Raw genomic sequence first — 13,115 nt, 5'->3', positions numbered from 1 at the left:
CCTGGCCCATTCGTGACGTGAATTGAAACAAATATGATGCATCAATGAGTATAATTATAATGATTGTACAAGAAGCCAGTGTTGCATGTATATACAATAAACTGAATGAGAAACGGAGGTGAAGAAGTGAGATGTACAGAAAACATATATATTGTCTACTCAAGGAAAGAGTTTATACAAGTGATTAGAAGGTGTGGGTAGAAGCAAGTGATGACCTTACTATCCTCCCAGGCACTGGGGAGGTACACTCCTCTAATATACTAATAGCATCTCAAAAGAATCTGTTTCTCGTGTTGACGCATTTCCGTATAGTTTCGGCATTTGCATGCGTTTCACAAACATTTTACGGTTACAGCATTACTGTTAGGTCATAATTGAAGATGGACATATAACTATCCCAGACTGAGTCCGTCACGTTCAGTGTATCACGCTCGTGCCTCAGGAGTATTTTCAGCATGACAGATGGCATAATGACATCGCAGTCAGTACCTATACTAGTCATGTACTATCCTTGATACCCGACTGAACTTACCACGATTAAATGCGTTTTCCTCTATCTTGCTATTCACTGCAAGCATGCTGACTCATTTACATTGCTTTACTTAAACTGTCGTGCTATGACAAATTCCCTATTTGATATGAAGAAATAGGGAATTTTACCTTCTTCTTCATAAAGGTAATCAATTTCTATTTCACTACACCTCGTGTATTGCTCGCGGCTGTTAAATTTAAGTAAATTTAGAGATGTGAATTGACAAGTTCCTGAGTGAGTGCAGTTTTAACACCGTGTTTCCAGCAATATCCTGACGAACTACTCCAGAACGTACTAAAGTAGTAATCTAACCTGTTTGCGCTTTTACTATCCTTCTAAAAGCCTTTACTGTATCACGCGTGTGGCATGAATGGACCGAAAGGAGTGCTGGGTGGTCAGATTCATTGACTGGGCCTCGTATTCGTATTCACTGGTGGCTCAGTGCACTGACTGTTCTGGATTCCTCCATTCAAAGGTCGCCATGACATAGCGGTAATATAGATGGTGTTTAACCACATTTACACACTGGCTCATTACAAATAAAACAAATCTCATACATGAGATAATTACGAAGGTTTAAGAGTATACACCCAAACCTGAAATTCATTAGATCATACGCCAACCTTACAATAGCGTACAATACCATTTGACACACTAACTGTAATACGTTGCAATTTATCAAATTAAAGTGTAAAATGTAATTTCTTTCAAAATTCAAATCAATTAAATTTCGTCATAGCAGCCCGAGTCATATTAACTATACAACGACATTTAGAAGAAAGTTTTCCAGACACAGTACATAATTAATCATGCGGTTCAACTGAAAGCGAAATCGTGGTCCTCATGATGATTGACGAGGATGAAAGTCGTGACGGATGTTGTTATTATATCCTCCTGCAGGTACGTTCAGTGATCTGTCTAAATGTTGTGAGACTGTCACTTACACCACAAAAAACATTACTTATCATAATCGCATTAGTGTCCATTTCAATAATGAGTCAGACACGTCTTTCCCGGGGTTTAACAAGATCCCTGACTGACATGACATAAGTACATTACGTATAGTATATGAGACAGTGGATATGCAGTGCATTCAGTATTCACATGTGGATTCGTCCCGATGTAAATATACATCGTTCTCGTTATACTCCTGTACAAAGAACTCTGCGTATTTGATACGACTATAAACTTTACGTGTTTTCTTAAATTATAATGAAATGTAATAAGCAGAAGCAAAAGTGTTTCTACATTCATAAAAGAATCCCCGGAAAAGCTTGGTCGATTGTATTATTGTAAATATATCATAACCATATACTTATTTCAGTAATACTGCTGTATGTTGTTTGTAAACTGTCCGAACCAGACACTCCAGTGATTGTCACCATGCAACAAGAGGCCAGAGCATGTGTTTTTTATTCATTTTTCGCGAAACGACGGGCCAAGCCTGCTCCATCAGTGGCACGCGTCATAAGCATAATTATCCTAAATCAACTCAACTGTTTGCCTGAAATAATTGGGGAATGATTGGTACAAGCGAAAATAGGGACATACTTTTGTAACTGATGCATCAAATGTGAAAATGTCCTGCACATATTATCATAAAATGTTTTGAAAGTTTTACTGAGATTTTCAATATCACTTATTTAATGGGTATTGTAAAAGATGCTGTGTCAAAAATGAACCATACAGCTTCATGGATTACATCTTTTTGTTTATTATGTTGACAACGTAGATTCTTACATCGTCATCAAGCTAAATGTGAATACAAACACATAGCCAGAAGCTTATATACATGGTATGTTGTGACAAACAGCGGATAAACATTAACAACAGCATGTGATAGAGTAAACAAGTGGTACATAACTGGAAGATTCCAGTGGGGAACTAAACAAACAAAGAGCACTACCGATGACGAGTGGGATTAAGTAGTAACAACAACCAGACACAATGCTTAGAGTGTGCACCCGTGAAGGTCCCTGGGCAGAATACGTCTTCAGCAACCTATGCTTGCCATAAAAGGCGACTATGTTTGTCGTAAGAGGCGACTAACGGGATCGGGTGGTCAGGATCGCTGACTTGGTTGACACATGTCATCGGTTCCCAATTGCGCAGATTGATGCTCATGTTGTTGATCACTGGATTGTCTGGTTCGGACTCGATTATTTACAGACAACCGCCATATAGCTGGAATATTGCTGAGTGCGGCGTAAAACTAAACTCACTCACGCTTAGATAGTGTGTGGTTTGATTGGTTCTTCACAGGCTGATGGTGTATAATATCCCGGGTCTCTATTGATCAAAGTTGTGTGGCGGCGGATTTCGATGACTTCCAACAGATTCCTTTTTCTGAAGTCCTGGTTTTTGGATGACAGGACTTCGAATTCATCGAACTTGATTCGATGAGTGACACGCATTGACCCGCATAAACGAACACAAATGCTCTACAGCCAAGATTAATGTGTGAAACTTCCTCATTGATAACATTTGGCGATGAAACAATTAGAAATTAAGTAGGCATACCATGGACACCAACTGACTTCCCCTCCTTTCGGATTTCCTTTTTGTGCACTTGAATAAAAATTACGCTCGGATTGGCAACATGGAAACAAGAATATCTTTGACAAATCACAGCACAAGATGAACAGTTGACTAGCCTTTGCGAGTGTCTATAAAAGATGCCACTGCTGGAGCAGGAAACGCACGTAAACCGTTAATACCTGGTAGCATGATTACTATTTGTCACGTTCTGTCATCTTCTTTTATGAAACATAATTCCCCGAGGAACATTTCCCACTTACCTTTGGACTTCGCGCGCGCGTGTGTGTGTTTGTGCGTGCGTGCGTGTTTGCATGCTGAATATATGCGAGATAAATCTGTCGAATTCTGATCTGTTAATAGCCAAAGCATACGAATAGAGGTTGATTTGCAGCATGACACGCCATTTGTTTATGTTAATAAATATATCAAAAAATGAAGTGTTCCTGTATTTCACTTGTCATTTAACAAAACCTCAAATTTGATCATTTTTATCATAAACTTAGCCATCCCGAGTTACCTCCCCTTAAGAACGTAAGTAACTACGGCGAAACGACTTACGTCTCATTCTGCCGAAGGTTGGATGTTGTTTCTGTTTAAGATAAGCTTATTTAAAATAAGGGTAGTAAATTCGTCACACGGTGTTTTGAATGGGTGTACGTTACTGTAAGACCCTTGCAAAATCCGTATTAACACCCTTTTAAAACACCTTGTCAATAACATATATTATGCCAGTGTGACCTTAACATTTCCACAAACATGTTGACATGTAGGTTCTTTGCATATTTGTGACCTATATATGCAGTTACTCGAAAGGTATTTAATGCTGTAGGGACAAATGTTGACCCAGCACTCATTGGTTATCTATTGTGCTACAGACTGAACGGTAAATGTTCAAACACGCCTTCCTGGTGTAACGTTGAATGGATGAGTGAGTGAGTGAGTGAGTGAGTGAGTGAGTGAGTGAGTGAGTGAGTGAGTGAGTGAGTGAGTGAGTGAGTGAGTGAGTGAGTGAGTGAGTGAGTGAGTGAGTGAGTGAGTGAGTGAGTGAGTGAGTGAGTGAGTGAGTGAGTGAGTGAGTAGGGAGGGAGGGAGGGGGAGGGGAGGTTTTTCGACGCTATAATTCTTTAATATCATGATGGGGGGGCACCAGAAATGAGATTCTCTTATTGGACACTTGTGGAGAATCAAACCCTGTTCTTGGGCGTGACGAACGAACGCGTTAAGCCCTTGGCTACAGCACCGCCCTAGTACTTTCTAATGAGACCGTGACAACAGTAATGATGATCTACAAGTTGGACACAGATTTCAAAACCGTATGTCACATGAAAAAAATAATCTGAAGGCAAAATGTAATATTGTTTAGCTACTGATGTATGTGAAACTCACGACCTTGTTAAAAACACACAAGGAAGAGGTTGAAGCTGTTAACACATTTACCTTGTATAAGATTTTGGTTCAACATTTCCAAGATGCACTAATATTCAACAACCGATTGAGGAGGAGTTTACAGAAGTTTATCAGAATTATGGGATGAAGCAAATGAATGTGTTGATGAACAAGACGGTGGCTGGGATAATTGTGCAAGAGATTGTAGTAGAGCTTCAAGAGTAACTGCATCAAAAGGCCCCAGGGCCAGTGATATAGTGAATGACATGGTGAAACATCCCCTTCGTTATGCTCTATTTTTATTGTGCGGAATAGTTTCTAAATTTTGGTGGCCAATCGGGCTCGCTATGCCTGAAAGCTACCCGCCCACAAAATAATTCACTAGCCCAATAATTGAAGGGAGAAACTAAAAGTAAAAGATTCCAAAAAGCTGAAATACTATCAGCAATAACTAAGAAATCATATGTCTGAAATAATTGTTTATGTTCAAATAAGTCATCATTAAGCTGCATATATAGTGAACAATTTTATCACACCACAATCTCGCATGACTTGAAAGTGTCTTATATCTTAACAAGTTGGAAAATATGGTATATTTACAAAACGACCCCTTGATAATCCAGTAAACCAGGTGGGCCAGTGCCTCTGAAGATTTACTGGCCCCTCTGCACACTATTGACACTATTGAGCTAGTGTTTATAACGGACACTACCACAAGCTGAGTGATGGGAGTGTATGTTGCATAAAGGTGCTGACACAGGAAAATCTCACAGTTGAGGAGGAATTGGAATGTAAAACATAATCGTTAAACATACAGTGAATATAACAATCACTAATTGCAGAGACGTGAACACCACTATACATGAGGGCGTTGATGAAACAGATTACAGGTGTGGTTATTCGTATTCAATCACCAACAATCTAATTATTTATCTCAGAGTAAACAATTCAGAAGTAGCCTTGCTGATAGTCTTCTTAAACATTTGATATGGCTATGTTCTGAAATATTGCTTACTCAGTGAATAGGCAGCAGTTTGTTTTGTTCTGCGAGAGTTTATGAAGACAAAAGAAGTATTATTCTCTCACTAGTTGATAAAGATCATGATAAAGATAAACTAGTTGATAAAGTAAATATTATTGTCAGTGACAGAATGTAGTATCCCTGTGTTTCGTTGCATATATTACCCGACATGAGTGTGTATCTTCCTAGGTGACTGTGTGTGACACATGGGCTAGATGGCCTACATTCCAGATAGACAATGAATGATCGTTACATGGACAAGGGTGAGAATCACTTTCATCTTTTTGCGGTTTGATGAAAAAAGAACAGTTATAGATCAACAATAATATGCACATGCCAGTAAGGATGCATTTGTTACCTTGCCAGTGACAAGTACCAACATTAAGAAACTACTCATACTGTTCACTATCAGCTGTCTTCTGGACATTCTTTACTGTACAATATACAACGGTCGCGGTTTCTGATATTTTATGAATAAAGTATCATCGGATGTCAGCCCCCTATAATAGTAATGCAACATATCTCTGCTACGAACTCATGCTGTTGATCACTGGATTGTCTGGTCCAGACACGATTATTTACAGACCACAGTCATATAACAGGAATCTTGCCGATTGCGGCGTATAACTAAACTCGCTCACTCATTCACTCACTCACTCACTCACTCACTCACTCACTCACTCACTATCATGCTTTACTAACTCAGACATGCAAGCCGTACACGTTTACGTCTCTAACGAAATAAAAGTGAAAAACCGTTTCTAAGTTTGTAGGAAATACCTACCAAGGGCAGGTTGTATTATTCTGACGTCACGGTCAGTTGTTTATGAGTCAGCGTATACTGCTCATTGATTGCCCTCTTACAAACACATGTAACGGAAAGTCATAGTGAAAAATCAAGATGCAAAACTACATCGGAAAATTCTTTTCACTGTTGCATCTTTGTCGGATATGTCCTCCAAGAGTATAACGTCAAACGTATATCGATGCAGTCTTGAAACATACGTCGCATCACATATATGGCATGGACAACAAGAGCTTCAATGCTGTCTGTTCGGTCATTTTGTTGTCATGTATATTGTTTGGTATATGAGGTGATTTGCCGAAACTCACAAAGACCATTACTTACAATAATTGAACACATATTACTACGGATATCATAGTTGAAATTGATATCCGTTTTCCATGGAAGACAACATAATAAAAATCATTATTTGGCATCTTAAACATACAAGTGTTCGAATTATGTCTAATGAAAAATAAATATATCTGTAATAAATGTTGAGGGTCCTTATGAATAGCAGTAGAGCAGGACAGGGTTACCGTTTTCAACTAGTGTCATCATTCAGTTAGTGATCCATTATCACCCTTCTGCCATTTAAGACCACTTGCGAAGCTTTCTCTATAATTATTCGCTATTCTCACTGACGTTGACATTATAAATTCTCACAAAAACAGATAATCCTTTGAGTCAGGTACCATAAACGAGAAACTGTCACCGTGACAAATGATTATCCCAATTAAATGGTAGCCAGACTCTTGAATTCAGATGTCACGACGCTCTGTCTCTGTCCCTATGGTTGACATATGGAGGTATTGTCGTGCATGTATATAAATTTACTTTCTTGAGGATTATAATATCATTCACAATAATCCGCTATAACCAAATAAGTGTCACCGTAAGATATTATAAACTCACAATCGGTTTGTTGGATGAGCTGATACCTTCAGCGATGCAGTTCTACCGGTTATGTTAGGTGATATTGTGACGACATTCCGTCGGATTCCAAATACCAATCCTTACGGTATCGCGATAATGTCACCACCATACACATATGGTAACACAAGTAAACATTAAATGTCTATAATAGTAAAGACACGTTGGCATCACAAAAGTTTTTCTATGCAATCCTTAAATCAAACCCACAGATATGGAAACAGATGCTTCAACAAAAGGGGATAATCTATAACTTTGGACAATGGAGCTGACAACAAAGAAACACGTCTTATCCTAAACAGGAGTTGTTCCAGTCTCACTTGTTATATAACGCACCCAATGGTGATACAAGCGGTTTGCTAAGTAATTGTGTACTTACAGTGTGACAGGCCTTTACCCCCGGCAGTGTAGTGGACTTCTGTAATGGGAGAATGGTATCACTTTAAACATAGCTTTATCATACGCACTACAATACCATTTCCACAATGACAGAACAGATCTTTAAGATCCCAGCTAATTTATGAATTGTTAATGAGGTGGTAATGATGACAGCGGGTGATCGCCAAAATGCGTCTTGCCAAACAGGTTCAACAAGTCAGAAATACATGCCAAAGGCTAGTCAATACTGTAACCCTGATCCAAAACATTCAAGCAAGGGCTTGCTGGTTTGCTGTTTAACGCACTGAGAACTGTTTCAACAACGATCCGTTAATAAATTCTAACCGAATCGACGACGGCATAATGCAACATAGTCAGGATTGTTGAATGTCCACACGAGCGTAGTCGTATGGTAACTGGGTAGGGAGTATAGACGCATTCTCTCTCTCTCTCACACACACACAAACGCACACACACACACACACTCACAGAGACACAAACAGAATACTTTTTGGTTACGAACAATTGACACACCTATACATAAATACATGACACATTTCATATATATCTACATATATCCACTCTCTGAACCTACTCAGAGTTTACCTGACGAAGGGAAAGAATTAGCTCTCAAACGTCGTGTACAGAATAAAACGAAACTGTTATCCATAAAACGTGTCATGTATTCATGATCGCCTAACTTTTCAATGCCTTTTAAAAACTTCATTTGACACACCTAGCTTAAAACACATCATAATTGTTCAACGACATTTGTATGAACGTGTCCGATTATGAGGGCAACTGTACCTGTTCTGATCTAAGAGTACAATGTAAATGACCTCAGTGTAATATTATTATCAGATCTGTAAATTATAACAATAAAACAAAGCACAGAAGCGATTAATATTATCACAGGAAATCTCTTCTCAAAATACATGATTGCACTATATCAGCTATAGTGAGTCTTCTTACAAAAACATGAAAAATAATCTTACCGTTCCAGTGGGCACAAGGCACCGACCAATGCCAGCTCAGTGACTCGCTTACACTGAGGACGGTTCTGAAAATGCGTATATCATAATATTCTCATAACAGCACAGAGGTGACAGACTCCCGTAAAAGAAACAAATTGATTTGCTCAAGGGGACCCGTCACTGACAAGAGGAAGGACGTAAATACTAATAATTACAACAGCCGTAAACCTAAGACATTAGAATTTGGTAAAAAACCCCCATTGTCTTGGTTTTATCGGTCTTATCATCAACGTTCCAGTGTAAAAACAGCAAGCATTTTGTCACTAAGGTGACGTAATCCCCCGACGCAAATTATTAAATCAAACTATAAAAGTATTGCAAGTGAAGTTAACAAAAGCATGACCAGTTAAACTCTGTTCATATCTTGCTTTGTAGTTGTTCAAACACACAAATATTTCAAGACTCACTATGACCTTGGTGTGAATGTCATGGTGAATGGAAATAGTAATAAAATGGAGAAAATAGTGATAAAAAGAAAATCCAGGGAGTGAATCTTGAAATATCCTGCTAACAGACTTTACATGCATTTTAACATGCTGAAATTTTCAAAGTGTCGCTGTGAATTTATGAATTAGGTGAACGTCACCAAAATCGATTGGGCCTTGCGCCTTTCCAAGATGAAGCTCGACGACAAACATGAGGGAAATCCAGCGGAAGGTTCTTGAAATATCTTTCTGTCATTCTACTGAAATCTGTGAGGTGTCACTGTACGTGACCTTCAAAAATATGTGAAGGCCATCAAAAGCGAGTGAGCCCTTTGCTTTTATTAGACAATGCTTGCTGTCGAATATGAAGAAAATCCAGTGAATGGTACTTGAGATATCTCGCTGATGAGGGTAAAATGTCAAAAGCTCCCCGTGACCTTGAAGTGAAGATCAAGGTCACCAATCCTGACTGGGGCCTTTCTTATACTGTGAAGAACATATGCACCAGGTATGAAAAGAATCTAGTAAAAGGTCCAAAAGATATTCCAATCGTTCGTACGGACGTAGGGACGGAGCCTAATACTAAACATCCCGCTTCGCGCGGAGCGGGGGCTATGAAGAATAAGTCAGTGTAAGTTGGATTGGATGTGAATAAAGTTTCTTTTTGTGCTAAAACAAATACCCAAGTAAGTAGTCAGCGTATACATCACTCTTCGTCTGATTAATAGTGATGTATGGATTGAACGTGTCATCCATTACTTCTCACTTTATAAAAACAACACACCTGTCTTTGTTTTTTTCTCACATTTCGTGTGACATTGAAAATTGTACTGATGATATTTTATTCATACTGACTAATAAATGAGTGATCAGTAAATAGATTACACAGATTGTTTGAAACTTACTTTTGGAAATTGTTTTGATGTTTCTATTCAGCTATATACGTTTATTTATTAACACGTATTTTCTGTAAACTGCATTATCAATTAAGTAATAATTATTATTGGGTCACAACGTTTAGCGGTTTTTGGCTGAAGGCCTTTAAGGAACAGAGTTGCCTCCCTTGATTAAGGAATGGCGAGGCCGTATGAGCTAGAACTTTCAGAAAATATTGACTGTACATATAAAGGCTATTTGCCGTCTTCTCGATACCGATATATACAGATTAATTGGAGCACATAACTCTGCCGCTCCGTCAATGCTTGACCTTCATAACCGCTGCCTGACTGCTCGCTGTGTTACATTCTGCATAACTGTTTCTCACTCTCACACCAACTCAGTTGTATTGTACATGAAATCTCTCTTGAGAATCTTGAAAATCTTTTGTATCTTGCCTTTGCTTTTGCTGAATACAAATATATTGAAAATATCAGACTTCTCAGTGTTGTTTTTTGGTGGTTTTGAGGGGATTTCTTATACCTTTTGTCACAGCAATTATTCACCATAACAGTAGAGACATTAAATTGATGTCGAAATAGGAAATATGGTCTAATATTCATCTCTTTTCAGGTCTCGAGTTCTTGTGTTTTTAACACGCGTTTTCAAGTACATGCATCTGTTCGTTAACTAGCGCCGTACTTAGCTATTTTCCACCCTTTTCTTCCTGTATAATGTTGACTGGATCCAGACAAAAAGGTCTAGCGATGGAAATGGAAAGCAAACATCTATGAAAGATCATGACTTGTGGGAAGAAATATACCTCTGTAGTCTACAATGGAACAGAAACTACATGCAAAGAAACGAATGTGATGAACTAAAGAATCGATACTCAAGGTCTGTTGTAAATATACAAAAGCATAGAAAGGAATATTCAATAACATTCAGTATATCAGAAAATAAAAATAATATGATGTAAATGATGACGAACATAAATAAAGTCATAACATTTATGTCGATAGTTGAACCCTGCGTGTCCAACTGGCACACCAAATGAAGGTATTCAATACATGTTTTATTTTTTAAATTTATGTTTTACATTTTAATTACAGTTAGTCAGCATTCTTATTAGTTTTTTTACATTCATGATATGACAGCGTGTTTCATTGTGTAACAATATTGCAACTCCATTAAACTGAATATATTGTTTCCGTAGGGAACAGCAGTAAAGAAGAATTAGAGAGAAGGATCTGGGAAGTGCCTCTCGGTGCTTTTTCTGTGGTCCATTGTCTCTGAAAAAAATTGTAGACTTTTCTAATGATAAGCTGGGTGTTGCCTTTCTCAAGTTACAAGAACAACGACAGTTATGTGGAAATCATTCCTATACTTTACACAGCCTAGCTCATTAAGTGAAACATTCACTATTGTTGAAGTGTGGGGAATATAAACATCTCATTCCTTATTGATATAATCACTCCTCGTGTCTTGTACTGCTTTTGAATCTGTACTGTCATTCCTTTTTTATACTATCACTGTAGAGATTCTGTTGTGGCTTAGTTGTGATTTAAACTGAATTGTAAACTTTAGGTTTAGAATTCGAATTTTAATTATATCGCCTGCTTTGCTGCTTGTTTCTCACAGCGTACGTTTTATGTTCTGCATTGATTTCAAACATAACAACATTATTTCAGTGAGTTAATATCTAAAGTTAATTCAGTATTTCAGTATTTCAACCATATCGGGACGACAAAAATGTTATGTAATCAGAAAGTTGCAAATATGTAAATGAATAAAAACAAAGGTAGCTAATAAACTTACCTGTGTGCATGGGACAGTAAAACAAGTAGATTATCAAGGAAATAAATGTAGAACTAGTCATCAGATCTTAAATATTTAACTATGAGTGGCAATACAATATATAAACAGGCTATAGATTGCAATATGATTTGAAGACTGTAGGACAGCAAAGTTTTGGATTACAGCTGCTGGGTGCAAAATACTACCATGGAGCTATGGTTCCTCTTTTCACTTTGCGAATTCTGCCAGGTGTCTCACTCGCAGTTTTTAATCTAGTCTAAAATACAATGAACAGGTTGTGGATAGTCATTACAAGCAATCTGATACACTTCTCTAAATTTCTACAGATGCAAAACAAACTTAAAATGTATCTTTAATATATTTTCCGAAACAAAAAAGACATATAAGAGCCAAACTGTATTGACATGATCGACATCCACACAACACATAATCGGGAGATGGGTTTATAACTGGTTTTATACTTACTGCAATTTTGACTATGATTTGTGTGATTGTCTGTTTTCATATACATAGTTTTTCTTATGTAATCAGATTGTGACTGTTTTAAGATATACGTCATATTCGTCATAGTTTGAATCCTAACTAGTGTAATTACCAGATTGTCATTTATGAATAGCCCCAGCCAACGATGGTAGCGTACATTCCCATATTCCGACTCCTTCTTCCGGATTGAGAAATTTTATTATGACGAATTGTCTCATTTTGTACTAAGTCTCAACACTACAATACATAAGGCGCCCCGGTTCGCACCGTATTTGTCAGCTAAGTCATAAAACAAGCAATGATTGTCAATAGTTTTGCGAATAAAAATTGACGTATTGCAGAGGGGCTCTTGCAGCTCGGTAAGATGAACGTTTGATGTGACTGGACTCATAAGGAAACGTTCATCATGACTATTTAAGTATGGAATACCTATTTATAACATGCTTTTGGAATATGTGTTCTGTGAAAATGACATGTGGAGTAATCGTGATGTTAAGCAGATAGATCTCTTGTGGCGGGGTGATGATTAACAGGGATTGGGACTGTCTAATTTTGAAAACAAATTAATACCTGCTTGGCTCCATAGCAGATTTCCGTCATATCACTCACACGCAGTAAAACAGCCTCTGCATCAAGAATATTTTGTGCAGTATTTTCATGCATTTTCTTGCTCAGTCTTCACTACGACATAAATTGTTTATGGAGAAGATGCAAACATGCATTCACCAAATCACATCGGTGTGTCGTGTCGGTTTAGGTCTAGGTAGGAACGCCGGTAAAGTCCGCTGTCCAAACTAAAATCACTATAATAGATAACACACACGAACAGTATGTGCAGACAGTAAATTGACATGAACTATATTTATTGTTCAAACTTCCCACATCCGACATGCATACAAATTTCAAG

The 13,115-nt window shown here is 37.8% G+C and overlaps 2 protein-coding genes across 2 annotated transcripts in view; one reads left to right on the top strand and one right to left on the bottom strand.

Moving 5' to 3' along the window:
• The window catches only part of LOC137256703 (serine-rich adhesin for platelets-like), a 31,636-nt gene extending 24,038 nt beyond the window's left edge, over nt 1-7,598 (bottom strand). Inside the window, exon 1 of the mRNA XM_067794562.1 lies at nt 7,574-7,598. The gene's annotated coding sequence lies outside the window, so the exon portion shown is untranslated. The remainder of the gene's footprint in view (nt 1-7,573) is intronic.
• LOC137256808 (uncharacterized) overlaps nt 1-13,115 on the top strand; it is an 80,950-nt gene that overhangs the window by 28,622 nt on the left and 39,213 nt on the right. The gene's annotated exons all lie outside the window — the stretch shown is intronic.

This window comes from Haliotis asinina, chromosome 1, assembly GCF_037392515.1.
Source record: "Haliotis asinina isolate JCU_RB_2024 chromosome 1, JCU_Hal_asi_v2, whole genome shotgun sequence".
NCBI lineage: Eukaryota > Metazoa > Mollusca > Gastropoda > Lepetellida > Haliotidae > Haliotis > Haliotis asinina.
Note: the sequence above shows the minus strand (reverse complement) of the source record. Positions and strands in the feature narration are given on the sequence as shown.